The sequence below is a fragment of the Amphiura filiformis genome, unplaced genomic scaffold (assembly GCF_039555335.1).
Source record: "Amphiura filiformis unplaced genomic scaffold, Afil_fr2py scaffold_380, whole genome shotgun sequence".
In the NCBI taxonomy this organism is placed as follows: domain Eukaryota; kingdom Metazoa; phylum Echinodermata; class Ophiuroidea; order Amphilepidida; family Amphiuridae; genus Amphiura; species Amphiura filiformis.
The window spans coordinates 5,550-32,251 of NW_027305844.1; the positions used below are offsets into that span (position 1 = coordinate 5,550).

Here is a 26,702-nt window from a genome sequence, read left to right on the forward strand (position 1 = left end):
TCTGGTGAAACCGTTTGCTACATCATGGCGGCAGTCTAGAGGGAGCGACATCCCTTGTACCAACCATGCAGGCTCTTTGACTGGTGTGACAATTATTATAGTCTTGATATGGCAGTTTGGCAGGAGTGCTCTAACCTGGCCGCTTGGATATCGATTTGAAATCGCCAAAGTGTAGGTGCACAGATAAACACTGGTGGGCTTGGGGTACATGTGCGTTTGTGTGTGTGTGTATTATGTGTGAGTATATAGCTTACATGAAAAGACAACAATGTTAACTAGCCGAGATTGGTATGTGGAGTGCTCATGTACAAACAGCATGCGTGGGTAATAGAGATAGAGTGTGTGTGTGTTTTGATAGGACTCATTGATTCTACATGTATGTATGTATGTATATGCACATTAGTGTTTGGTATGCGAGTGTAGGCTCGATACTATAGTCTTCGACACTAGCTATAAGAAGAAATCCTAGCTAGGCTAGCTAGCACTGTTTCCCCTTGTATGTATTTTGACCCAAACATAGACACATATATTTTTAGCAATCCTTTGTAGCCAACACATAGCCTTCTCTTACTACAATGCATGCCTATCTATTGTCCATCTTTTACGACGCATAAGGTCGTCAGTTGCATGTGCTGATAATATTATACCTCTTAATTTCCCATAATTCCTGGGAGTGTACATGAATGATATTTTGTTCAACAGAATAGGCAATATTGTTTTGATTGTGGATACTTATACAAGCTATAGTTTTAGAATATCTTGTGATGCCATACATTTATGGAATGAAGGAATTTAATAACTGAAAATCTGCAACTTCATGCATGGTTAAGCAACGGGATATTGTTTCGATTTGAATGTTTGAATGCAGACAACATTTGCAAATTCTATTATATTTGTGAATTTAAGCATTTGATGACCTGAAATAAGCAGGATTGATAAGAGTTGATACAAAGGTCTCATACGCTGTGAAACACCAAAATGGGGGTAAAAAATATTGTTTGAGAGTGCAATATATTGTCAGATGAAGATCTTTACTTAATTTTATATCCTCTTTTGACATAAAAATGTTTTAATCACCCATGGACTTGGTCACCAATAACTCAATTTATTTTGTTTGTACAAGAAATATAGCTTAGGATAAAAGCACTAAAACTATCCTATGAAGTGCATAAGTTTATATTAAATTAAATTAAATTAAACATTCAGTGGTCACTTTTGTGGTTGTACTCAAAAGTACCTGACTTATTTGGACCAGTGACTTGCAGTAAAACTGTATTTCAGAAGGTAGTTTAGCAAATTTTGCGAGGCGAGATCCATGAATTAAAAATAGTCTGACGGGTCTGAAGGAGTTTGATGTGGGTTTGCATTCAAATATTGAGACAAATAAAACTGACACACAAGAGGAAAGGTATATTGGGTTCTATAAAGAAGATCCCATGGATTGATGTTAGGGTCATTTCTGCCTTTTGTGCATTATTTTTCTCAGGAGGGGCAAAATGCTCTGATATATTATTGGCCTTAGCTCAAGAAACGTGAGACTTATGGAAATATAAATGCAATTATTGGCTTCCTTGATTTATACGATATGAAGAAGTACAATGCATTTTTTAGTTAAATGGCTGAATCTGGAAAAATATGGTCCCTGCTTATTATAATCAAAATATTTCCAAGAATCCAATCTAATTTGGTGCAAAATTGTACTAAAATAGCAGAAAGTCCATCTTGATTGGTTTTCAATGGTTGTGGCATTTGTTAACTCTTACATGTACTGTGATTTACAACATAGTTTTACATTATAGAAAATGTCCATTTTGAATTTCAGAACATAGGGCATTAATAATGAAGTGACTTTAAGAACACATGGTGTTAAAAATTCGGCACTCATTTGCAATGCAATTTCATCATGTAGATATTGAGGACAAACATACATGTATTTCAGACTTGCATACCAGGTAAAATGTTTGCAAAAAAAACTGACTAAACTGATCACATCTTTGTCTAATTGGAGCAGTGTGGCTTAAACCAGGATTGCAAAGATCGTACAGCATAAATGCTGGCAATCCCTTCTATTTCATCGCTATCCCCATCTTAAAAATAAACAAAACTTTTCATGGTTAAGTAAATGGTGACTGTGCAAAATTCACTATATGAAACGTGACCTGATAATGCAAAATAAGTGAAACGTCTTCAAATTTTCCTGTAGATATAATTTTACCTGTTAATCTTTATGCATCAAGATTGAAACCAACATTAGGGAAATCAACTGACCATTTAACGTCACTCTGGTCTCATTATTCTACCGTTAAGTCCAAAGTAAAGCCTATTTAATGCTGCTCCTTATGTAAGGAGCGATGTGATGTGATCAAGCAAAATCAGTCGTACAATGTATGTCGACTCAAATCAAATTCCACATTTATTTTACATTTCTAATTTTAGGATTTCCTATCATCAATTGTTAAAAAGTTATTCAAAGTTTAGTCATCACAAAAACTACGGAATTACATTCATATAAGAAATATTGCCACATTTTGTCACCATATCAGCAAACTAGAATTTCCAACTTCCAACTGATTTTGCTTGCACATTATGACATTAATGTTCTTTACCCGGTCACTCATTTGTCTTGTCATGATGGTCAAGTTACATCACTCTTCTCAAAAAGCTGGTGTAATAAGTGTTCAAGTTTTCAAACATAAAAAAGGAAAGGTGCTTAAAATTTTGAAAATCATGCTCATTCTTTTCACTGCATGTGAAATTTAGTTGAAAAAATAATTTAATTAAATTACTTTTTTCGTAAGTATTTAAAATGAAACTTTGCAAGCATTGTTAAAGTGGATTTTCTTATATAATAGCCCCATCCCCCTACTTTTCTTTGAAAAAGTTGAATTTGATACCATCAGAAACCTCTGGCTGCATAATTGTTGTGTGCCAAACCTTTCCTGCAGATTCAGTCGTTTGACAAAAATGTCAAAGTTGCATGTAATTACAACACAGTGGCTTATGGAGCAATGAAATAAACATAATCATGCATAACTCACAAATGCAAAATCGGAATCAACAGATATTTTGGGAACACGCGTTTTTCCCTGTTTATCTACTGAAACAAACCATAAAAACAGCATTCTAGAATCACAAAATACTCCAAAAGGATTCAAAAGAAAATTTTGGGAGGTCTTAATCATCTTACAATGTATGTTAAATACATGTAACCTCAAGTCAGAATGTTTTAGAGTTGAACTAATCCGGGCATCCTTAAAAAATTATTACAGTGATAATCTGATTAATCTTACAGTGAGCATCTATTTTGCAACATAATCTGCTCTAGCCTATATCATCCCCAGAATTCTGTAGAATTTTGTTGAAAATAAGGAGTTTGTTTTACATGCTGCCACCTCCCCAGAATTACGTAGAATTTGTCAAGAATGTGTACATGCAGCAGTTTGTTTTAGTCCCCAGAAATATGTAGAATTTTGTTGAAAATGTATATTAGTTTGTTATATGATACCGGCCAAATTACGGTGCTCTTTGCTTGACATAGGGTTTTGCACTATACGAAAGAAGGATGCAAAGGAAATTGAAGCGTTTCAAAGCATGCTTCATCAAATGGTCACATTTTACCCTTGCTTAACACTGACAACTTGTCTATTTAGTCAGTAGCCTATCTGTCTCTGTCCCTGGGACCCATCAAATTGTATAATTGAGTGTGTGGAATAGTATTTAAATACTGTCTAATGCCATATGCACGAAATGTACGCAACACATATCACCATGTAATGGTACATGATGCGTGACAGGATCAATAAAGTGCTTTTCATTGCTTGTGAGGGAATAGTGGGGGGTAATAGTAATAGAATCATTGATTAGATGCTGAACGGCGCTGAGACGACTCGTTACTTCAAATCTTGTTAAATGTAATTATTTTGGGTTAGATGCGTAGTGGTGAATTTGATGCAGAGAGCTTGATTGAGGTATGTATTTAAAGATGTAGATGTAGCTCATCAAAATTGACATATGACGTGCCTAATTATTTTGTTGGAAAATAAATGAGTCTTAATAATTTTACGTAAGGCTGGCAGGGACTACAACTATTAAATTCTCTCAGGTGGTGTGGACATAATTTTCATTCAGCAGATTGGCTCATTAAATTATTTGAATTTTAAAAACTTGTCTGTGTATTTAAAATGGAAAAAAAAATGCCAATGGTTTAATAGCCATGAATCTGCATTAAACCAAACTGTCATGTTACTATCTCTCCAGGCACAATCCAGGTAACCATGTAGGGATTATGTGAACATTGTATGCACCCTGGTTGCTACCACAAACCGTACCCGATAACCAAGGGGGATCAAATCTATAAGAAACCCCGTTTGACGTGTGTCCTGCTGGCAGCAGGTCGTTGACCTGAAACCAAGGGATTCATTCAAATAGCGCAACTTATCAGTGCTTCAATCATGCATGTATTGTATGCAGATGGCAGTTTGGTAGAAAGCCAGATTTCTTGACAACTGTGCCAGATATTATTGAAATTACTTGTTTTTTGTTAACATGCATAAAATGTGTTTAGATTGTAACCATAACATTGTATTTGGTTTGGTATGTGTATGGCATTTTGACAGGAAGACGCATACTAGTATGAATTGGGTTAAAATCATAGGACGTAAATGTGTTCGGGAAAACTGGTAATTGAAGAATTTTCACAATTTTGTGGTTATCAAATTTTTAATGCTCATTGCATACTAATATTTATACGACCTTCGTTTCCAGTCAGCAGGTGCTGTAATGCGCTAGTTACCAGTCAAATAGCGCCCTCAGGCTGTAAATGGATTTCCTGAACAGCCAGTGTAACAGTGGCGAATATTAGTGTCCCTAGTGTCCAGCTATAACGCTGGCAATAATATTGAGAGTGAACATAATGTTTGTAGTCCGTCAATTTTCAAGGAAGTTTCAAGGGTATTATTAGTTGATTTAGATGCGCCACTGTGCACATTTTACTGATGACACTATGTTGCAGAGCAGGGTGATGAACGAGTTGCAGAACAGAACTTTGCTGACTAACAACATGTGAATGAATAATCATGTTTGGCCTGAATGAAATGTAGGGACGAATTGCAGGTCATGATGAAGTCAAGTGTTGGGGCATGTGGAACGAGCATTCCCTGAATGTGTCTGAATGTTTAGCGAACCTGACAATAATTGCTGGGTGATAAAGCTTAAAAGCGAGACTTTCTAAATTGTGTAGGCCTAGTTTGTTAAATTGTCAAAATTACCGTAAATTGAGTTTTGTAAGTGGTAGGTACTATATTGGGACATAAATTAATGATATTACATGTAATATTTAAAATCAATCTATCAAGGAACAAATATAGTTCAGTGATTGATTGCCACCCCTGAAGTTGTGTACTGATCTATAGGCCACTGTGATACACAATTTTGCTTCTAGAATCCTAATCACTGAAGCAATTTAACTCAAAACTTGGAATTTGAATGTTTGAGTGATGTGTCCCCATATGAGTATGTTCCCCCGGAAAGACTCCCTTTTTTTGGATTTCGCAGCTACGAAAGATCCCCTATATCTCAGTATGAGGTAGAAAACATCATGTGTTACAATCAGACCACGCATCTTTAAGGTTATTAATTATTTTAAACTGTTGTGATTTGGTAGTTCACAGCATCTTACGAATGGTAGTGAGCTTTGGCAAAAAACTGCATTGCTCAATTCATAGCGGCGTGTAGAAGAATTAAAATTTCACAGATATACTTTTATAGGTGCTGCGGTTCTTGAGTTACGTTGTAAAGAGGGCTGAAACAACAACACTTTTGTAAAACGTACATAACTCATTAACAACAATAAATTAAGCAAGTTTGCAAAGTATACGATTTGCAGAATGAACTTTTGCAAAACATCAAGGTGTTGTTTTTTAATAATATATTGATCTAGATAATGAAAATCGATTTTTTTAGGTTCCTTCGACCAACAATACCTCGTCTACCCTAAAGATGAGTAAATGTTGTTGGTTTCTGAAGTGGCCCAGTTCTGTATGGAACTCAACTTCCGCTGTTCTGGTAAAACAATGTGTTTAATAGTATTTGCCCTGAAGCGTTAAGTTACAAAAATTAATTTTTGACATTTTGTGACACAGATGTATGCCATTTAAATGTATGATTGACGAGGAAAAAGAAGTAGCAGAGAAATGTTATCAGAGTTACTTATAAATCCAGCCATTTCTTTTTTCAATTGGCCTAACACTTGAAAATCAGAAAAAGCCGAGTTCCTTTTCTCATGCTACTGATACATGACACCAAAAAGTCAACATTTTGGATTGTACTGTGTACATACAACATGATACACCCAGTGTTGGATTATGAATTATGACTGGATGAGTACTGCATGATTTGTTCAGTACATGATATCATTGACACTGGACAAATTTTCCCCTTTCAATATCGGTTTAGATTTGTGATATTGTGGACAGATTTTAATCACCCACTAGCATCCTAGTTATTTTATTCAAATAGAAAATTGGAATGGTATTGTATGAATGGGAAACATGAAAGCCCACGGCATTGATATGAATCCAATTGGTTTGAAATGTATTAATTTGTGTCGTAACTCTTTCAAACTATATTTTCTTGTATAGTTCCAGAACTGTAGTGACACAACATGGTGTTGTATTATGATGTTAGGCCCTTGAAACTTGATTTTCTGTTTCCCGTCACCCGCGCCCGTTATGAAATTTTGCCTGCGTTTGTGAACCAAGAATAAAAAAATTCATTGTTTGGTAAAATTGTACTTAAGAATATTTTTTCTAAATATTTTAGTGTTCTACAAAGTGAAAATGGGGCGCAAAATCATTTTGGAATCAAGGAATAAACAATTCAGGCTTTGGGGGTCCCCTATTCATTTTGCTAACTTCAAGTTTCTTATTTGCATATGTACATGTATGGGTGGTGTCAAAGAGGTTCATTTTTGAGAGAAATGGAAAATATTTGACGAAATGCAAATGTGTAAAAAGATATGGGTAGCCTTATTTGTTTTACACATATGGACCAAATTATACCAACACACGTCGTTGCGTTCAGTCACAATGGTCCATTATGTAAAAAAAGATACCGTTTTAAACAGTTAAAAGTTGCATCTGAGTCCATAGGAGTCATTTCTCTAACAACACAGTAGGCCAGGTCTATTCATGTGCCTGTTAAAGAAAACCTGACTGCTATGGACTCAGGTGCAACTTTTAAAACGGCCTCTTTTTCTACACAATTAACCATTGTGACTGAATGCAATGATGTGTAAAGCTATAAATTGGTCCACATTTGTAAAACAAATAAAGCTGTATACCTTTTTACATTTCGTAAAATATTTGTGGACTTATTTTAAAAAGTATTAGGGGGGGGAACTCATAAGTTGTGGATCCTATACATGTATTACATCTGCAAACCAGGGTTCCTGCAAGCTTACAAATCATGGGTTTCCAACACATAATAATGATAAAATTGGATGCTTTACTCCCTGATATTTATTGGTGTCCCACTCTTGCAATGAGTTTTAAAATATTTTGCTCGACTTTGTCTCGCCCAATATTTTTAAAACTCATAGATAAATCCAATTTTATATCAAAATTGGTAACTGATGTGACATGCTTGTCGGTTATACCGTAGTCGGAAAACCTGGCTATGCCACTGAGTCTTCTTGGAATAGTTGTTGGTAACAGTAATCCATAAAAGCTTGTTTAGCGAGATGCAAAATGGGATCACAACCTGAGTGAATCAACATAGGTGGACCTCTGATGTGTGGCCTCTTCTCATGCAATGGCAGCCAGTAGCCAGGTCTCCTCCCTTAGCTCATTGGGGATGGATGATGTACCTCTCTATCTGCCTGGCTTTCAGCTAGCTCCTGGCTAACTAGCGGAGTCTAAACTGACATGTCTAACTCATACTTGTATCTCATCCAACCAATCCAATCTGATTGGAGCTTGACAATGTCAATGGGCTCATGGTGAATGGCTAGCATACAACCCCAGGGGCTTGTGCTAGCTAACTTATAATGCTTGGGTGTAAGAGGCCTATAGGACAAACAAGCAGTTTGCAAAGAGAATGAAAGATGTTGCCGTATTTGAGGCACTCATCACGATCTGTACGCTTGCAAGGTAATATATAGTGGTGCAATATACGATAACCCTTGCAGCCGGAAGTGGTAGTGCGATACAAGGAAAAGAGATGATTCTGGGCGACAAGAAGGGAAAAGGCAAAGATAGAATGTGTGTTTGGTTTGGTGTAACTGCATCTGCATCGATGTACCGGTCATTGCAGCTCGTAATGTGAATGGAATATGAACGGGATGTGAGGGTGGGGTTGTTTGTAAGGTTTGTTCAAATTACTTGTTCACTCACCAACCTGCTAACTTTGTGCGCTGTAATGAAAACAAGTAACACAATAACCAAATTATGTCTACTCAAAAGAGAGTTAATAAAAGGGAACAAGAACCAAGACCGGTATGATTTGGCTTAGCCGTGATACTTCTTTGCATGCATTGATATACTATAGATATGCAGTGCATAGTAATGCAGGGTGTAATAACAAAATCTTCACAGGCACAAGTGGTTATATGGAGATTTGTTCATGCTTCCGTGGTCCGTTTGTTGTTTTTCTAGGCTTAAAGTTGATGACGCTGAGCTTTTTTGCAATAGTGGTGGTATAGAGATGATCATGCATTATAGATGATAGGCATGGGCGGAAGGGGACTTACGATATTTCTCTATATCCTTTTTAAGCATGCTGGAAAGACACATCAGCAATGGCTGCTCTAAAACAGTTCTATTATTTGTCATAATGAATTCAGTAGTTTGGCTCCTCTAAGACAGATTTGTTATGTCCCAAACTATGCAAGGCATGAATTTGAAAAGAAATCTTTTAGTAGGCGACAAAATAAAAACCTTGTTCTACGGGCGGACGGACCTTTCAAGTACATATAGGGTCGGTTAGACAGAATAGTGTCCATTCTTACCATGAATGTATATTTAAAAAACAAAAAAGATTCTGAAAGCAGCTATTATTGCTTCACTGGTATTCACTGTCATTGTGGCTTACAACTGGGGAATTCCACTGACAGTGAAACAAGGCTTATGAATGATCGTCCTGGTCATATTATTGGAATATGAAGAAGAGAGTGACCCAAGGCCTGTATTTGGCTTTAGTCATGCCTACGCAGTGACCAAGGCAATGTATGAGACTAGGAAGACACAACCAGGGTTTAAAAATACTGAGATGACATGATTATTGCACCAACTTGTTTGTACCTCGAAATAATTAACTGGGGATTGCAAGTTTGCCTCAAGAACCATGTGCACTCAACTCTGTGACGAAAATAAGATATTACTGATATGTATAACAAGTTGGAACAGATTGTGATTTTATGTTGATTTTACATTTTTAAGTTTATAACAATTCAATAATAACCTTTTTTTTTATCAAGAAATGTAGCAAAAAGAAACAAGAAAACACAGCAACTGCAAGAAAAAAACCCAACAATACAAGCAATAGGAATGGTAAAAATTTCCAGAGATGACCCAAAATGAGATGATCCCAATTCCTAACCATCCTTTTTGCTTACCTGTGTGAGCAATTATCATAGCACTGTGTCTTCAGAGTCTATGATCACACCATGATTCTGTATGTTCATCATCATCAATGTAAATAAAGACAATATTTAATATTGATGCAGCATATGACAAATAGCCATTATACAAAGCCTGTTGTCAGTCGGGACCCGTGTATGTATTGATGTCTGGTACAAAATGTACTTGTAAACGCTGTAAGTTATCAAAATGGCTTGACGGTTTAAGCAAAATATAAACACCATACCCCTGAAGAGATGGGACCTGAAAATACACAGAGTGGTAAATGAGATGAGTTGTAGCTATCAGAAAGAAAAAACAGTTGTGTAATTTGACATGGTTTTAGCATATCTTGAAAATAAGGATTATGAGCGGAATTTAGTATTAGGACGGGATAAAGCTAGGACAGTCAGGTTATGATTTGGATGTGTGAAAGGCATTCTGAATTCATTACTTAGTTTTATCAGTTGGGCTGGTCACTGGTCAGTTGTCGTCATATAAGGTTAGGGTTATGAGCAGAATTTAGTATTAGGACGGGATAAAGTTAGGACAGTCTGGTTATGATTTGGATGTGTGAGACGCATTCTGAATTCATTACTTGGGTTTATCAGTTGGATGGTCAGTTATCATCAAATCCTGACTGACCTTGTCATGCAATGGCATACAATTTGAGATTTTAGGCCCGACCACGCTGATTCTACGTTTCACGATTTCGCGCCAGTCAATGTAGCTGTAGCTGCTGCAGCGTAATTTTTAAACCGGACTTCATCCCAATCTCATTACCAGTACCAGCTCTACCACCAACGCCAACACAACCCACTTCATCTGAAAGCATGGTGGTTGTGTTCCCAAGTGAAGTGAATGACCCAACAATATTCTCATCCTTAACTGTCCAGGATGTATTATTTAAACCTATATCAGGTCCAATTTTAGCCATCGCCTCCTCTCCACTGGCACCTGTCATCCTGTCTGACATATCAGACTGAATAATCCTAAAGAATCATGCACTCTAGGTATCATGACTCATTTCAAGTCAATTCCCCCTCCACAGCTTTTGATGTTAGAAAATAATAATCTCCGTCCCGTAAAGTAAGATTGATTACAGCCCGCAGTTGAATGCAAGTCAGATAGGTTTGTACTTCCAGTTTCAGGTGTATCATCCTTAAAATGAGAAATACATTTGATCTCCTCTATACCAGACAACACCCGATGATGAGGCTTGCAATTCTACCTGCCAGTACTCAACTTTAAAAATATTATGAAGTCGTCGTTTGTAATATAATCATGATGACGTTGTCATGCTACCGATAGAATCTACCATCGACCTTTAAGCTGACCTTAAACCCCAAAAACTATGCCTTCACAAATGAACTTTCATGCTAGTAAATTCTAAATTATTATGACGTCTGCCATCACAAATGAACTTTCGTGCGAGTAAATTCAAATATGATTATAATTATTATACATGTAATATGTTTCAATCATTGTCTGGGTCTCTGGTTTGGTTCTGTATTTTGTGAGTGTAAGCCTTTCTGACTCTGTGAATGTACATGTATACACATTCACCATCTCCTTTTTTGCTCCACATTCTCCTTCCTCCACCAATTCTGTCAGCTTTTGGCATAATCAATACAAGTATTGATATTGTATCATCTAATGGGTTACGACCAAATCCAATGTACCAGGTGCATACAGCTCTTATTCAGTGGATCATTACCAATCATATCCTCCTCAATTCTATTATGGTGATTAATGGAATATTGCAAATCTGCTACTGATTTCACATCAGTTCATATCATCATCATATGATGCTGTCATATGTTCTGTGAAAGTTTGATATTTCAGCGTAAATTTTATCAAGTGAAATGTCACCATCTTCTTGTTTTATTGATAAATTTGGACAATACTAGGTAGGTAGTTTTGTGAACTAGACAGTATACATCTGACTGCATAAGTGTGCCTTGTAAATCAAGGGTTGAGAAACAGAAAGCCTTACTCGCAATTTGTCGCATTGTGAGTTTAATGCTTTCTGGTTCTCAACCCATAGAAATGTCAGACATTTTTAGGCCATCCAAAAATATGGTTGATTTTGTCATCATATAAAGTCAAAACAAATGTTTATTCTGAAATAAACAATTTAGCATTTTATTTCAAATACATGTAGTAATTTTAAGAAAATTATCATTTTCAGTGATATGGAGACCAGTATTAAAAATTTCATCAGTCTGTGTTGAGTGTCAGAAGTAGCAATAATCACAAAGTACATGTACAGCCAAAATCAACATTTGATAGCAGTAAACTTTAATATATTCTTTTACTCAGTGAAGTTGAAATGGTATCTAAACAAATTTGTCTATTTTTGTGAAATATTGACTGTCAATTGGTGTAGAAAAATAGTGTTTTCTGCTTTTGCACATGTATACAAAATTGTTCACGAAGTATAAGAACATATACATTCAGAAGGTCTGTTGCACAATTATGAATGCCGTCATAAAAATTTCATGTTTGATGGCACTTCTGGAGAGAGTTGGTGTCTGCATATAACGATAACATTTTACACCACCCATTATTGTATACATTCATTTAATATCCAGAAATAAAACACCGGAAATTTATGAGCAAGTGAAAAAAACCTGATTAGCATACTTCCTATTTTGTCCAAAAGGTAGTTCTATCAAGTGGCCACCGATGTTTAACACTGGAGTGCGCTTCTCATGATTTATTCAAACGCAACGCTTGTGATCTTTGCCTAGCAAGTCTGTGATGTTTGTCACCCCCTGGGCTCAGCTAGTCATACGATTGGTTTTCTTTTGTTAGCCTTTGGTGTGATTCGCAAGGAAATGCAAATCGGGTTATATGGGTATTAGAGTGGGAGAAAATCGGGGTAGATGTTTAGGAAGTTGGTGGAATATGTTGTCCTTACTTGTTGATCAATGGCTAATTGCATTGGATGGATTGCCTCTATGGCTGCCACTTGAAACAAATCATAGCCACCACTCTAAAGCAAGTAAGTACTGATTGACAACTTGCAAATATATATTTAATAAAAGCTAGTCCTTCTAACCACTATAGATTTGAAATGCCAATACCCACGCCATAATCGGCCAGCTACTGTTCAAACCACCAAGGATTCTAGCTGGTGCAGTTTTCTTCTCCGTAATATGCAAATGAGTAATGACGAATGTAGCAGGCACCACTTGAAGCCAGATTTACAAGTTGCAATTTTCACGTGGAGTGTATTTGACTGAAGTGTGCATCTTGAGGCAATCCAAACAATATGTCCATCACATTGGGGTAATTAGCTTGTTATTATGAAACTCGTTAGCGTACGTTATTCACCTTTTTCACATGAACAAACATTACGTGCTAGTACCCAAACAGTGAATATTACTGCTACCACTATTATTGAGTAGTTTATTCCACACTGTGCGTTTGTTTTTCTCTCTTAATTTTTTTTCTTCTCCTAAAAGATGCTTGAAAATAAGCACTCTACACCAGGAGTAATTTCCGTCAATTTATTGACAACATGCGACAAGGCCACTGAGTGGGGTTTTTTATATATTTTTTACATCGTTTGACGGCTGGCTGCTGGCCATGGCAGAGCAGACTTGGCGATGTTCATGCATGGATGCTTGATGTGAACGCTCAGTTTGATTTGAATAGAGTATAGTGGTCAGCGGTTAGTGTCCATTTAGAATAAATATGGTATGAAGTGGTCATTGACAAATATCAGTACGTTTCATTGCACCTGCTAAAGAAATTGTATTTTCTTTCCTTTTTTTTTTTTTTAAATTGATGATTATTTCAATCATATTAGATTAAGATTCAATTTTGACTGATTCTATATTATGTTCTACACTGGTAATCTTTAACATCAACTGTATTAAGCTGGAAGAAACAGAAATCAGGATTCATCCAAATTAACATAAGTGATGTTGAGAAGTAATAAATTTGCCTGATTGTGTATTTAGATAGAAAATTTGTAATCCGAGTGTGCTTGTATTGTGTGATTGATTTCTTCCAATATTTATAGCAAAGACTTATGCAGCTAGCGAGGGCACTGGTATATATATTTGGACTTGCTACAGTAACCAATCACACACACACATATTTGGCATAATTATGTGAGTGTATTATGCTTCGATACACCACTGTCTCCCATTTATCTTTTCCGCCATTATGTAATGAAAAATGGCACCATTATTACGGTTAAGAATACACATCAATTTGGTGTGTGGAGCCTTGGATGTTTGACAAAATTGGAAGTGATCAACTGAATATGCTGTAACTGAACCTGATAGACCCATTTTGAACTGTCCATAGTGAATTTTTGTTTTGCATAGAAATTCGGATATATATATAGTTTTCTTTTGTTTGTGTTTTATTTTTCTTGATTCACTCAACCGAATGGAAAAATTTGCTGTGAAAGTGGTGGTTGAAAAAAAAAAGACTGCTTTCATAATATAGAAGTATGCATGGTATATATTACTAGCTTAATCATACTGTTACAACCTGGGTATAGTCCTATACTTGAATATAACCACACCCCTTTTTATTTGGACTAAAAATATACTATTTTGCACAAATGCAGATGGTTTTGACTGATTGTTGAAAAGGATTGTCATCAAATGTGTTTGGAACAAGAAATTTGCATGGTCATAGTTTTCAATGTCGAACATTTTCAGACATACATTAACACAGATTAGTTTATGCTTGTGGTCATTGATGTAAGTTTAACTTTTTTAAAGGACATTATTTCCTCACTTTGGAGTTCCATGTGCAGTTTGAGTACTGTGATAACATTTACCACCCTCAAATAATTCTGATCATATTTCATTAAATCAGGATGGGGTTATGCTCGTTGTCAGTATGGTATTAGGATGATGGTTAGGATGGTAGATGATAAGTAGATGATTTGTTAAAAAAAAAATAGCTGAGCATATGATGTGCTGCTATCAATGTTTCAACATAATCTTATCAACTGAATATTTAGACTACCCCGTAGTCCACTTGCCCATTGTGCATACTCTGGATATTGTATTTAAGCTTAAAACTCTGATTTAATTAATGTGTGCACAATTGATAGATTTTCACATCTGTTCTTTTCAGTCACCCTACTCCCTCTGTTTGTTAGCTTCCCAAGTGGACTACTGACATTGGATTGCGGTTTTCATGCTTAACACGGCTGTCTATGAGCTTCTATGGATGAGATTGTCGGAAATCTGGCCTACTAAAATTGGCATTGATGTAATGCATCTTTAAATGGATCTGGCCTGTGATTGGTCGCCCCGATCTCGTTATGGTTTAAATCCTCCGGGTACCTGTCATTACCATTAATAACTACATGGTACACAAGTATGTGGCCTACCCCGCCTTTGTGTTGTGTAATTGCATGAACGCGTCAATAAGTGCATGAACGCGTCTCGTATTTGCTTGCGGTTAAATTTGATTGATAAACAAGTATGATTGACAGTGTGAGTATTAGGACTTTGCCCATTCAAAATCCCGTTTAAAATCAAAAAACTCCATAGTCTATTTTTAACCTGGAATTTCAAAGATTAATAAACTGGCAGATTCTAAAATCAGAATTGTTCAGTATTGAAGTGCCAATACAATTATGACATTATGATATGTTGCATTCAATAATATAAGCCTACGTACACTTTACTTTTACTGTCACTAATATAATTATATAAACTTTTTCATAACAATTTTATACTAGTATTTTGATGTAATTAATATCAGTATAATTTCAAGTTCAACTGAATGCTTTCATCATGATTAACATCAAAAATAGACTATGGCATAGTCTACTGAATATTTGGTTTGAAAAATATTCCAGGTACAAAATTAGTTAAAGCATTCATGTGACATTTAGGGCACCCCCACCCAAACCACCCCTGCGGGGTTAGGGCTAAGGAGATAGATAAAGGTTAACTTCTAACTCTTTACACGTTTTTAAACATAGCTCAATACCGACTGACTGTTAGGACATTTGATTAGAGCAGTGGACACTCTGGGAATTCATCTGGTCAGCATGGGAGATAGCGGTCTGATGGGAAATGGTGGTAGTCAGATCAACACTAAACCATCATTGATCCTGTACTTCTACTGTAATAGTAACTCTTTGGTAGAAGAGTGAGTCATTAAGTGTCAGCTAATTGAAACAATAGAAGAGAACTGAAGAAACCATATTGGTATCATGTATGTTGGAATATGTATTTCTTCATTTGTTTCCAATATGATTGCTCCTAATAGTTCTAATGTCTTGGTTTTAGGTGCTATATAAGTTTTACGGATTAATTGATTGATTGGAAACCAGTGTTCATATATGCATGTGTGCCCTCACCACACATTAACACACACCCCCACCTGCTCCACACCCCACCCACGTACATAGGTACAAACTCCACATACATGTACTGGGGATGTCACGTCGTTCTGCCTATCATCATGTGTTCTCAGAAGAACCTTAGGTAATTTACTCATGTACACTTGTAAATGGAAATGAAGATCTACATTCATACTTCCCAAAAAATGTGCTAACAACCCCATAGGCTTCTGACTAGTTTCAGGGAAATATCTTTGTACCATATAACAGAGATTGTCAATATATAGGTCAAAAATATACTTTCACCTATTACTCATTGACAGAGGTATTAAAAAATGTTCAGTAAACTTACATGAAGTACAAAATCTGGAATATAGGGCAGTGCAATGCATGCAGAATTGTTAAAGATCCATTATATGAGGACTTCAATTATTAAAGCGCCACCGATTCAGAATGTTAGGTTGCGCAGATTTCACAATCAGGTGTCGTAATAAGATCTTAAGAGTTGAATATGAGCACAACTCGCATTCTGTAGGCACACTTGTTACACCACGCAGTTGTGGTATGGGTTGTACGAACCGTGCAACATGTATGGTGAATCTAATGCAATTCATGTGGGTATCTCGGATTTTAGTTGGGCTCTTGTACAAAATATGCAGAACTAATCCGGAAAAAGGGGGGACCAGAAAGGTTATCGAAGTCCCAACTTGTTACTGAAAGTACTGTCAAGTATGCCATAAAAGATCCCAGTTTAGGTACTAAAGTTTTGGTGAAAATCCTGGAAATAGTATCAAAAATTAAGCTTTATCTTTGCAAAAACCATGGTATGGTTGAAAATATTGATAACTGAAAACTTAAGGTACCTCACTGGGGATATTTATTATCTTTTTGCTTTTAGTTGGAACTCCTGTTATGAGCATGGGAACTCCACCAATGGGCTACAAAAGGAAGCCAAATGTTGAACTTGGGTTTTACAATAGAAATGAAACTGAAAATTTTGGCTTCAATAGACAGAGAATTTGGAGTTAATGAAACTGGAATTTTTGAGCTTAAATCCTTTTTACTACTTCTCAGTATGCACATTTCTTGTGGACAAAGCAGTGGTATTTTTACACAGCCCTGTAATTATCGGTATCATACTAGAGGCATTCTGCAATTAGGGGTAATATACCAGTTACAGGAAGATGTAGTTTTCCGACTTCCTCTTAATTGGTCTTATTCACGATGTGTGTGCATGTATAATTTTCAGTGTTTTATTTTCTAATGTAATAGCAATGGTCTCTCTGTCTATCTTCATGGATACCATCGGTGTGCTAATTGAATCTGTATAGAGCAGGTGCACCAGGAGCTTTGGTTAGCTACTGGGGTTTGAGTGAGAGGCCAATAAGAATTGTGACAAGATAAACTACTAAAGACCTGGTGGACAATATTCATAGGGATGGGTTTGGAGGTTTGATTTGTTTCATACGTTTGTAAGGGCATGGTCAATGGAAGATACAGTGTTTAGTTTTCAAAGAAATCAGACAAACCTACGTTATAGGCACATATTGTAATCTTTTTATATTGAATACAGTCTTCAATATTGCTCATATATCACCAGTATTATGGCTTTCTTGTGTGCAAAGAAATTTTAAAGCATGGATATTAAATAAGACCTGGTTTAGGATGAATAGACACATCCCATACAGGTATACACACTTTGTGGGCAATTGAGGTCAAGCAACAAATTATAAAAGAAGACAAAAGTTGCAATATTTGCTGCAAAATAAGATGGTTCATTATAAGAGTGATCAGTGTTCCTATTAAATATAAATGCTTGAAAAATAATCTCGTCTGGGGAGCTGGCATGTTTTCTGATGCAAACTTAACTTCTGTAGCTCTTCCCAGGAGTTTATGTGTACACAAGTTAAGGTCATTTGATCTGGGGCAGCTTAAATGTAATTCAATCATTGGAGGTTTCAATGATCCACCTTAGGATATGCAAGAGATGAGTAGACAGAAATGTTTTGTAATATTTTCATATCCTTTTTGATGTTTCTATTTTGCTGTGTACAAATGGGTTGAGAAAGAGGTGCAAGAGATTACCAGTTTGTCTAGAACAAGTGGGCCAGGAGAAAACATATTGCCAATACTTTTCGTTCTGTATCACTGTTATCATTATTATTATTCATAAATCAACAAGATAAATAAGTTGTTTTCTGGTCAGCCTCTGGTTCAGAATACATCATGCAAAAGGGGATTGAATAATAAGCCCAATTCTGGAGTAACCATGGTAACCTTAATAAGCTAATAAGCATTCACAAAGATGTTTTTTACCATTATTAACCTACAATATGTAGCCCAAACCCAATACCTTAAACACATTGTAGTGCTTACCCTAAAGGAGTGTATGGGTTACTTATTTGATGAAAGAAACCAATCTCACCTTTGTGGTAGAAAGGGATGAAAATGAAAGATGTGCCAAAATTTTACAAGAGAAAAATTAGATCGTCTTCTTAACAAAATTCTGTTCATTACTGTATCTACGTGTGGAAGACAAGATTGTTGAAGTCAGGTGATTATGATGACCAAAGTTAAGTCCGACACAGTGTTAGGGCCTATGTTTGATAGGCCTCATGGTAAGCGTGGCGCAATGGTTAAAAAGTGCATGAGGTCCCGGTTCGATTCTTCGGTGGCGATTTGCTGGGATATTGACTTGGAAAAAAAAAAAAAAAAGTCTGAAATTAATTGGCAACATCTGTAGATTAAATTCAGACTTCCGCTATGGTTCATTTATTGGGTAAATGAATCATGAAAGTACTCCGTGGAGGGGATGTTACAGAGAGTCATACCTTACATGTATCTCGGTTTCAAAAAGAGGGTGTTAACCAAACTGTTCCCAAGTCCGAAATGGACCCCAATGTAAGCTTCAATAGAGGCTTTCTATCCAGGGTTGTCATAGGCAAATCAAATCAAAAAAAAATCAAATGGTCCTTACAGCACGTATCCAACAATTACTTGGAACCCTACTTATTATCTGCATGTAGCTTGCTCAAATGCTTCAAAATTTCCATGCTGCATTTTATTTTATTCATGATTAAACAGAATCATGAGAAAAAGAATGCATTAGAATACGTAATTCTGCTATGAATACGTAATTCTGGCTGAAGCCCTTATGACCTAAATGTACTATTAGTACAATGCAACCAACTCCAGATGCACTGAAGGCAACCATGAATAATGATGGCGGTTCTATTTACAACAGTGGGTCCCTCAACCAAAGTCGCTCTGTACACCAAACCAAATGAGTCACATACTCCAGATATACATGGCTAGTTCAGGTGAAATGCATTCTAGAAAAAGTATTTAAATCAAGTAGCAATTACTCTTTTCAGCAAGCAAGCTAGGCAAGCTTTTGAAAAAGTGCACTTGTCTATTTTGCTTATAGACGAGATATTTCTTATTTTCTATGGAATGATTGTGTTCTCCCAGTGAGGCAATATTGGTACTCATTACTCTCACTTTTGTAACGAGAACAGTAAATATCCCTAATGTGTTGTCGCAGGCAGGCACTGTTCCCACTTCAAGTTGGATGCTGGTTTTCAACCAATCCAAGCATATGGACTGTTATTTTTGTCTTTTATTGCGACTTTGGTACTGTTGCAAAAGATGCTTGATGTATTATACATGTACAATAAATAGCTTATCATGTATAAATTGGAAATGAAAATGTATGTGAAATCTAATAGTTGTGGATGATATATCCATAACCTGAAAGGTTTTTTTCTCAGTTATAAGTTAACCCGTTAACTTAATTCCAACAAGGGGAATAAGGGTTGCTTTAATATTCTAGAATGTTATGGTAAATCTGCACCACTACATTTTACCAGTTAAACAAAATTCAAATAAATCTATGTTAAAAGGAATGAAACACTAGTGAAATTGATGAACATGAAGTGGATTACGCTCATCAAACCCACATCTAAAAGTGTCTTGTTTTTCCCTCAATTAAAAAAGAAAAAAAGAAAAGGTAGATTTTTTTGTTTTAACAGCGCATTTCACCTGACATTTTGTGTGCCTGGAAGAACCACCTGCGCATGATGTGAGCTGTGTAGGAGGCTATTTTTGCTGGTATTCTATTTTCATTCATTCAAGGATTTAAAAGTTTAAAAAGAACCCATATCATAAAATCAAATATACTCGGGATGAAATTAACACAGAATTTTAAATCAAATTGATATACTACTTATAATCTGCAGAAACCCATCTTAAGTGCTATAATGTGTATTTATATTTATAAAAATCATTGGAAAAAAAACCAACGAAAATATCATGGTATACAATATTCCATTTCCGGAATCTTCTCCTTGAGAGTATTGATCCTGGGCAAACGCAAAGACAACAAGGTTTTCCGGCATTTTAGAAAATTTACTTTCGGATGATGTCATCACTGGTAAAAATGTAAAATATCTACTTCAGGTGATGTCAGTCAGGTTGGTGGTAACGTGGGAGGAGATTCCCCAATGGTATTAAATGAACCTTAGACTGGGAACTTGATTGGGAACAAGCACCTTTAACTTTCCATCTACTCAGTGATTATATTCTTGTTATTTTACTGTTTTTACTGTTTTTTAATTATTACAGTAAATGTGTTGCTTTATATATTTTCTTCCTCTTTAACAGCTTTTTTTATATTTCTGCTATATTTTTTTTTTTAAATTTATGTTAAAATGTTAAAATGTATTTCTTATTTTGCTTAAAATAATGGTTTATGTTAAGTGTATTTTTAGTAACAATTTTGAGTTTGAAACCAAACTTGATTATTTTATTTCAGTTCTAGGTATGCCAGCCAACCTACCCAGGCTTCTGCGCTACAGTTCTCCGATACCAAGAGGACCAAGTTCTGTGCTAAAATGCAGATGTGCTCAAAGCAGCTGGGCTAATTGTGTTGTATGAAAAAGAGTGTGATAGTTTTGTTATCATGTTGTTGTTCATGCTATATCAATTTCAAGTGTTCGCTTTGTATTTGAATTTGTAATGTACAGAACTGTTACGAACTTTGGTCACTGGCATCAGTGTTATAGCTGCACAGTGTTTAGAGGACCAAGTTTGTTTGCTCTGTCCAGGTTTGTATATAAGGTTATCGTGTTGCACTAAAGTGCATTATTGTATCGTTAAATTTGAATGTTGCATTAAAATTGAATGTTTGCATTTTGTTTGTATTTGGCTATTTCATTTAAATTACTTCCTTACTGTAAAATTTCCACACTAAAAAAAAAGTGAAGAGTATCCCAAAAATATTACTTAATAAAACTATGTGCTGTTGGTTTAAACACTTACTGACCCAAGCTTGAGATCAAAATCATGTTAAGGTCTGCTTACAAGACTGCACCCAGGAAAAAGTGAAGGAATCTGATAATTATCATTTTCTGTTACTCTGCTGTTTTTGCTCATAAAGGTAATCAAATTTTGTGAAATATAAGATAATTCTGTTTGTTATGACATGCATGTTGCAATCAATTATGCTCCGATGTAAAAACAAAACTGACACACTGATTGCAAAAACTGAGTATTGAGGGCTCACCGATTCTTAACAGTCCATTAAGATGTTGAATTAATGATGAAATGCTAAATTCTGTTCTGGTTCCAACATATTGGTAGTAGTTTATGATCAAAACATACAGCAAAGAATTTCCCACTTGTGTTGAATTGTGGAGCTTTCAGTGTGTTGTCACTGCATCAATGTCAACATGGGTGATGGAGGATGGAAGGAGATTGAATAATCACATGACCTGTCACATGATATGAGAGTATTCTATGAAATTTGATTGTCATTTATCATTTCGAAAAAGACAAGGCTTCCACAATTTGCACTTGTAGGAGAGCCCTCTCCTGTGTTACTCCTGTATCTTATGATGAGAATCATGTGATAAGGTATTTCAGTATCACATGATAGGTCATGTGGTATTGTTCTGTCAGTTCAATCACTCTCCATCTCCCATGTTGATAAAGACATAGCAATGATGTAATGAAAGCTACATAAGAGAATACAAATGGTAATACTTGGTATATGTAATGATCATCAACCACTACCAATAAGATGTTAAATTATAAACTAAATAAGTTTTGAAATGAAATAGCCATTTGATGTTGCAATCTTGCATGTGTTACTGGTCTTAAATTAAGCATTTGTATACTATTTTCATATCTTCACAGACAAGAATCTGCAGCTGTCACTTTACTGGTGGAGAGAAGAAGGAAGGAGACGTGCCGGTGCCTGACCCTGAGGTCGACCCGCCCATCTCCGTGGACATAAGTGCCCTCAATAATTCACATTCGCGCTCCCCTATGGAGAAGAAGAAACCTAAACGTCCAAGGATGTCTGTTGATAGAATCGTTGAAGGTAATATGATTAAAAATTAAAAGGGAAAAAAAAGTTATTTTGAGGAAAAGTCCATCCCTAATTCAAAACTAATGTGGATGTCCATGATCATTCTTAAAAATTTACAGACCTTCTTTTCAAAACTTTGTCATAAAATGACACGCCCTACTTTCCATGCATAATTGGGGTGAAAAACCAACATGATCAAAGATACTGAATTGAGACATACAAATATTTTCAGCTTCCAAGCTACTACATGTTAATGATCGATCACTCTGTGTTCCTAGAATTCACCCCAACTATTGCACATTTTGTACATTAGTTCTGAGAATTACGGAATGAATTTCCAGATTCGTTACAGTACCTCTGCACATGATTTTGTGGATGGTTCCTTCTTCAAATAACCTGTATTTTAATGATTTTGCAGTCCATTGTAGCATATTAAAAGCATCCCTTTTTGTCATGTTTATAATGACCATGGACACCCCTATAGTTTTGAATTTCGGAAGCAAGGAGGAAAGTTACGGGATCATCATTTGTAGCCACCAAACCTGGAGGAGAAGAACCTCATCTTTTGTATGATATGAAGGAGACGTAGACTAATCATCTTACACCTGTGGAACAAAACATACATTATGTATGAATAACAATGTTTTTGTACCCTTTCAGCTTTAATTTGGTCATAAATACTGACTTTGAACAAAGTTAACAACTTCAAAGAAAACATAAATATGTTGTGTATACTGCGAGTCATTCAAAATTGGCAACAATTTACAAATTGTGTTGTTTGTTTTAGGCTTGCAAATAATTGTTTTTATGTGACCAGTTTCTGGTCCAATCTTGAGGAAAATTATGTTTCCTGCTGGTGCCTGGTCTTTGCAGTCCTGTCTGCTACTATACTTGGGTTCACCTCAAGTTTGATAGTGACGTAGTGCATATTTCGCTGGTTGAAGTATCGAGACACGCACATGAAGTTAATCGCATAGTGTACATGCACAGGTGCAAGGGCGGTTTGTCAGCATGCTTTCGGGCAACTGAAAAAGCGTTGATGTCACTACCGAACTTCAGTATTGATCAAGTTGATCCTCAGTATTCCGAGGTCTGCAAATCTACGACTGATCAAACTATAAACTTAGCCACATCTGTGCAAATTATGTAGACATTATACATCCCATGCAGTACTTACGAATGCTACAGGTAAAAGTCAAGAACTGGACGCCATAGTAATAAAACCAAACAAGTGATTTTATTTCATGTGAAGTGTAGCTCAATTTCTTACATAAACATATTAAAATGTAAATCCTTTTCAGATGAACATTTTTGAACTGTGTTAATTTAGTGCACTCAGGCTGTTGTTAAATTAAAAACATGTATTAATTAAGTATGTAGTATTCGAAGGCGGATTTGGGATTTCCGTATCAATATACAGGAACTAGTCAAAATTGTGATTTGATCTGCTATCTTAAGGATCTGTTGAAGACCAAAGTTTACTTTTTTTTTCTAACCAAAGTTGACTTAATTGTTGGCCATATTTGCACATTTTATGCCTTTCATGTACATTAAGTAAAGTCAGGTTGGCAGTAGGCCACTTGGACAATTGCAATTTATTTACTCTCCTTGAACTCCCCTCATAGGGCTGTGTGTAGGTTAATGAAATTAAAAGTGAACTTGAATGCAAATTTGCTGAAACCAAGATTCTACTTTTTTTGTATATCTAGGCTTAGAGATAAAACGCAATCTCGCATTTCTCACTGTGAATCTTGCTTTTTAGTGCTTTCCTCACCTTTAAAAGATTAATTTCTGCCACAAAAATTTCTTTCTGTGCCGAATGTTTGCAGAATTCGACAACAGTTACAACTGAATAAGCTTAAATTTTACTTGATTTCCAAAGTAATCCAAACTGTCCATTCCTGGTACATCCAAGCAACAACACAAATAATATTCTTTATTTACTATTCAAACCATTTGGTATATTAACCCAATGCTGATTTATGAGCAAAATATTTGAGTATTTTAGATGACAGTTGGGTCAGCTATTTGTTTGGGTTATTGAGTTTATAGGCTATAGAGGGCAGTATTGTTTTTATTTTCGCCAATTTGAGGGCATAAATCTCACCTTTTCTCGCATTTTGCAGTTACAATCTGTCATTTTTGGTCAAAAAATTATTTTATATATGATCATTCTAGTTGATGAAGCTCAAAACCTCTGGCACTAAAAAAATGGGTGGTATGCCACAAGCTCAAAAAGGAATAAAGAAAGAAAGGAAAAAGACACAACTTGTATCTTTACCAGATTGGCAATCTTTCTAGGTGGCATGAGTAGGTGCCACGCATGCATCTGGTGCAAACAACCTACAGAATTAATCCAAATATGGGGCTGTATATGTTAAATATATTTGTTGAGTAGTGCACAATCACAAACAAATCGATACTTGATATTTTTTCCTTCATTATCATCTACTGATCTTTAAGACATTTCATAGAGAATGGCATACATGTATGATATTCAAAATAAGGATATCGGATTATTTTTAATCTGGTAAAAGCCCTTGTAAAAATGTGAATAGGAGCTCATCAAGAATAAGTTAGACATTATATAATTAGTTGCAAAATAATTCCTTCCTACTGCATAGATGCTCTATTCAAAGACTATATCTACCATCGCCAACGTAAGTTTAATCTTGAAAAAAAAGTGATTTTTGTTACTAATTCTGTAGTTTTATGTGGTTCAGTTTTCTTGGTAATTGCCATTACATATCTTTTAACTACGGGTGGATGTAGCGTTTCTAAAATAGTCCAACACATGTTAGCTGTCCCTGCTTTCCATTCTCTGTCTGCCCTCAGATTCTAGGGTTTGTGTACAAAGATTAAGCAAACAGTTTGTGATAGCATTTTATTGATTGACATTAGTTTTATTGTCTTAATTGATTTTTTTCTGCAAATTTGTTTCAGTGTTATTTTTATTGTTAGCAAATCTACAAAACATCATTACCACTTTTACTCTTTTTTTTGTAATTTTGAGAAAAACTACAAACTATGGTTCAAGCATGCATTTATCTTTTGCACAAGAACAAATGATAATTAAAAAAAGGAATAATCAGAAATGATTAGGGTAATTATGTACATTGTAACTGATGCACCATATCTTGTACTGTTTCTCAAAATTTCAAAAAATGACTTGGGCAATTACAGTAGCAGAGTGACAATATGTAAATGTTCAACTTGTAAAAGTGATTACATTGTTCTTTGTTTTCTTAAATTGTTTGGTATTTAATAACGATATAGTATTATGTATAAAACCATACTTAAAACAACGGACCAAAATGATGTTTCTATTAATTTGTTTTCAGTGTTTTCATACATACGTGTATTTTAATATAGTTGATGTTTTTATGTGATAATATCATTGTATTGAAATCAATTAGTCTGACTTCTTTTATTAGAGGTATAGAACAATTCAGGTTTATTTTACATCATGCACAATTAAACTTTTTACTTAACTTTTTTGCTCACTATATAGGAATTCGTCATCCCGCCCAAACAGCTGTTGCTGGTGGCAACCCGCTTCCAGCTCGTCCCCTGGTAGCGCTCCTAGATGGCCGAGACTGTAGTGTGGAGATGCCTATTCTCAAAGATGTTGCTACAGTAGCATTCTGTGATGCACAGTCTACCCATGAAATACATGATAAGGTAAGAGGAACAATACTGAGGTCATATTTGGGCAATGGAGATGTAGAGATTGGGGTAAATGATCTCTCACATAGGATTGATTTAGTTCTGGGCTGAAATTGGTGCTAGTCTGATGTGGTACTTCTTTTTAGTGTCTCATTTCAATGACACCACTAAACAAGAAACAGTGTTCAGTGAGTCAATTATGGAAGTCTGCAACTATTTTTTATCTTTTCCATTTTGAGGAATGAAGTTATCCAAGTGGAAGAATGTGCTACTTAGTTTGACTGAACCATATTTTACTCCATTGTCAGAGATGTCTCTTATTTGTTTGATTAGCCATAAATATAAGCGTCCTTAGTCTTGGTGGTTAACCCAAAGCCAGATACTCTTTGTGATCACGTCATCCACTCAAACCAGATTTCAAATGGAAAATTTGTTATAACATACTTTATAATGTTGTGGCTGATACCATCAGTGTTATATTTCAATGGAGGAAGGTGGGAGGTTGAGATTGACTGGTTCAATATGTGTTCCAAGGTTGGTGCCGTCATGTTCGAATACGCCTCATGCACTACAATCTTATCGATTGGAAGATCCAGCGCAGTTGTCACCACTTCATAAAAATCATTGTCTAGAATCATAGCTTATAACCACACCCTGACCTAGCAACACTCAGGGACATGCAGTCAGGAGACATTAAAGTTGCCTGTACTTTGGTGTTACA

The 26,702-nt window shown here is 35.7% G+C and overlaps 1 long non-coding RNA gene across 2 annotated transcripts; it reads left to right on the top strand.

Moving 5' to 3' along the window:
• Positions 1–25,992, top strand: LOC140145544 (uncharacterized). Of its 2 annotated transcripts, XR_011858089.1 has the most exons (4): positions 1–171; positions 20,970–21,050; positions 22,141–22,327; positions 25,827–25,992. It is a non-coding gene; the product is annotated as an uncharacterized lncRNA (long non-coding RNA). The 2 variants fall into 2 exon arrangements; XR_011858088.1 differs by lacking the exon at positions 20,970–21,050 and having other exon boundaries at positions 5–171.
• Positions 25,993–26,702: the final 710 nt, after the last annotated feature.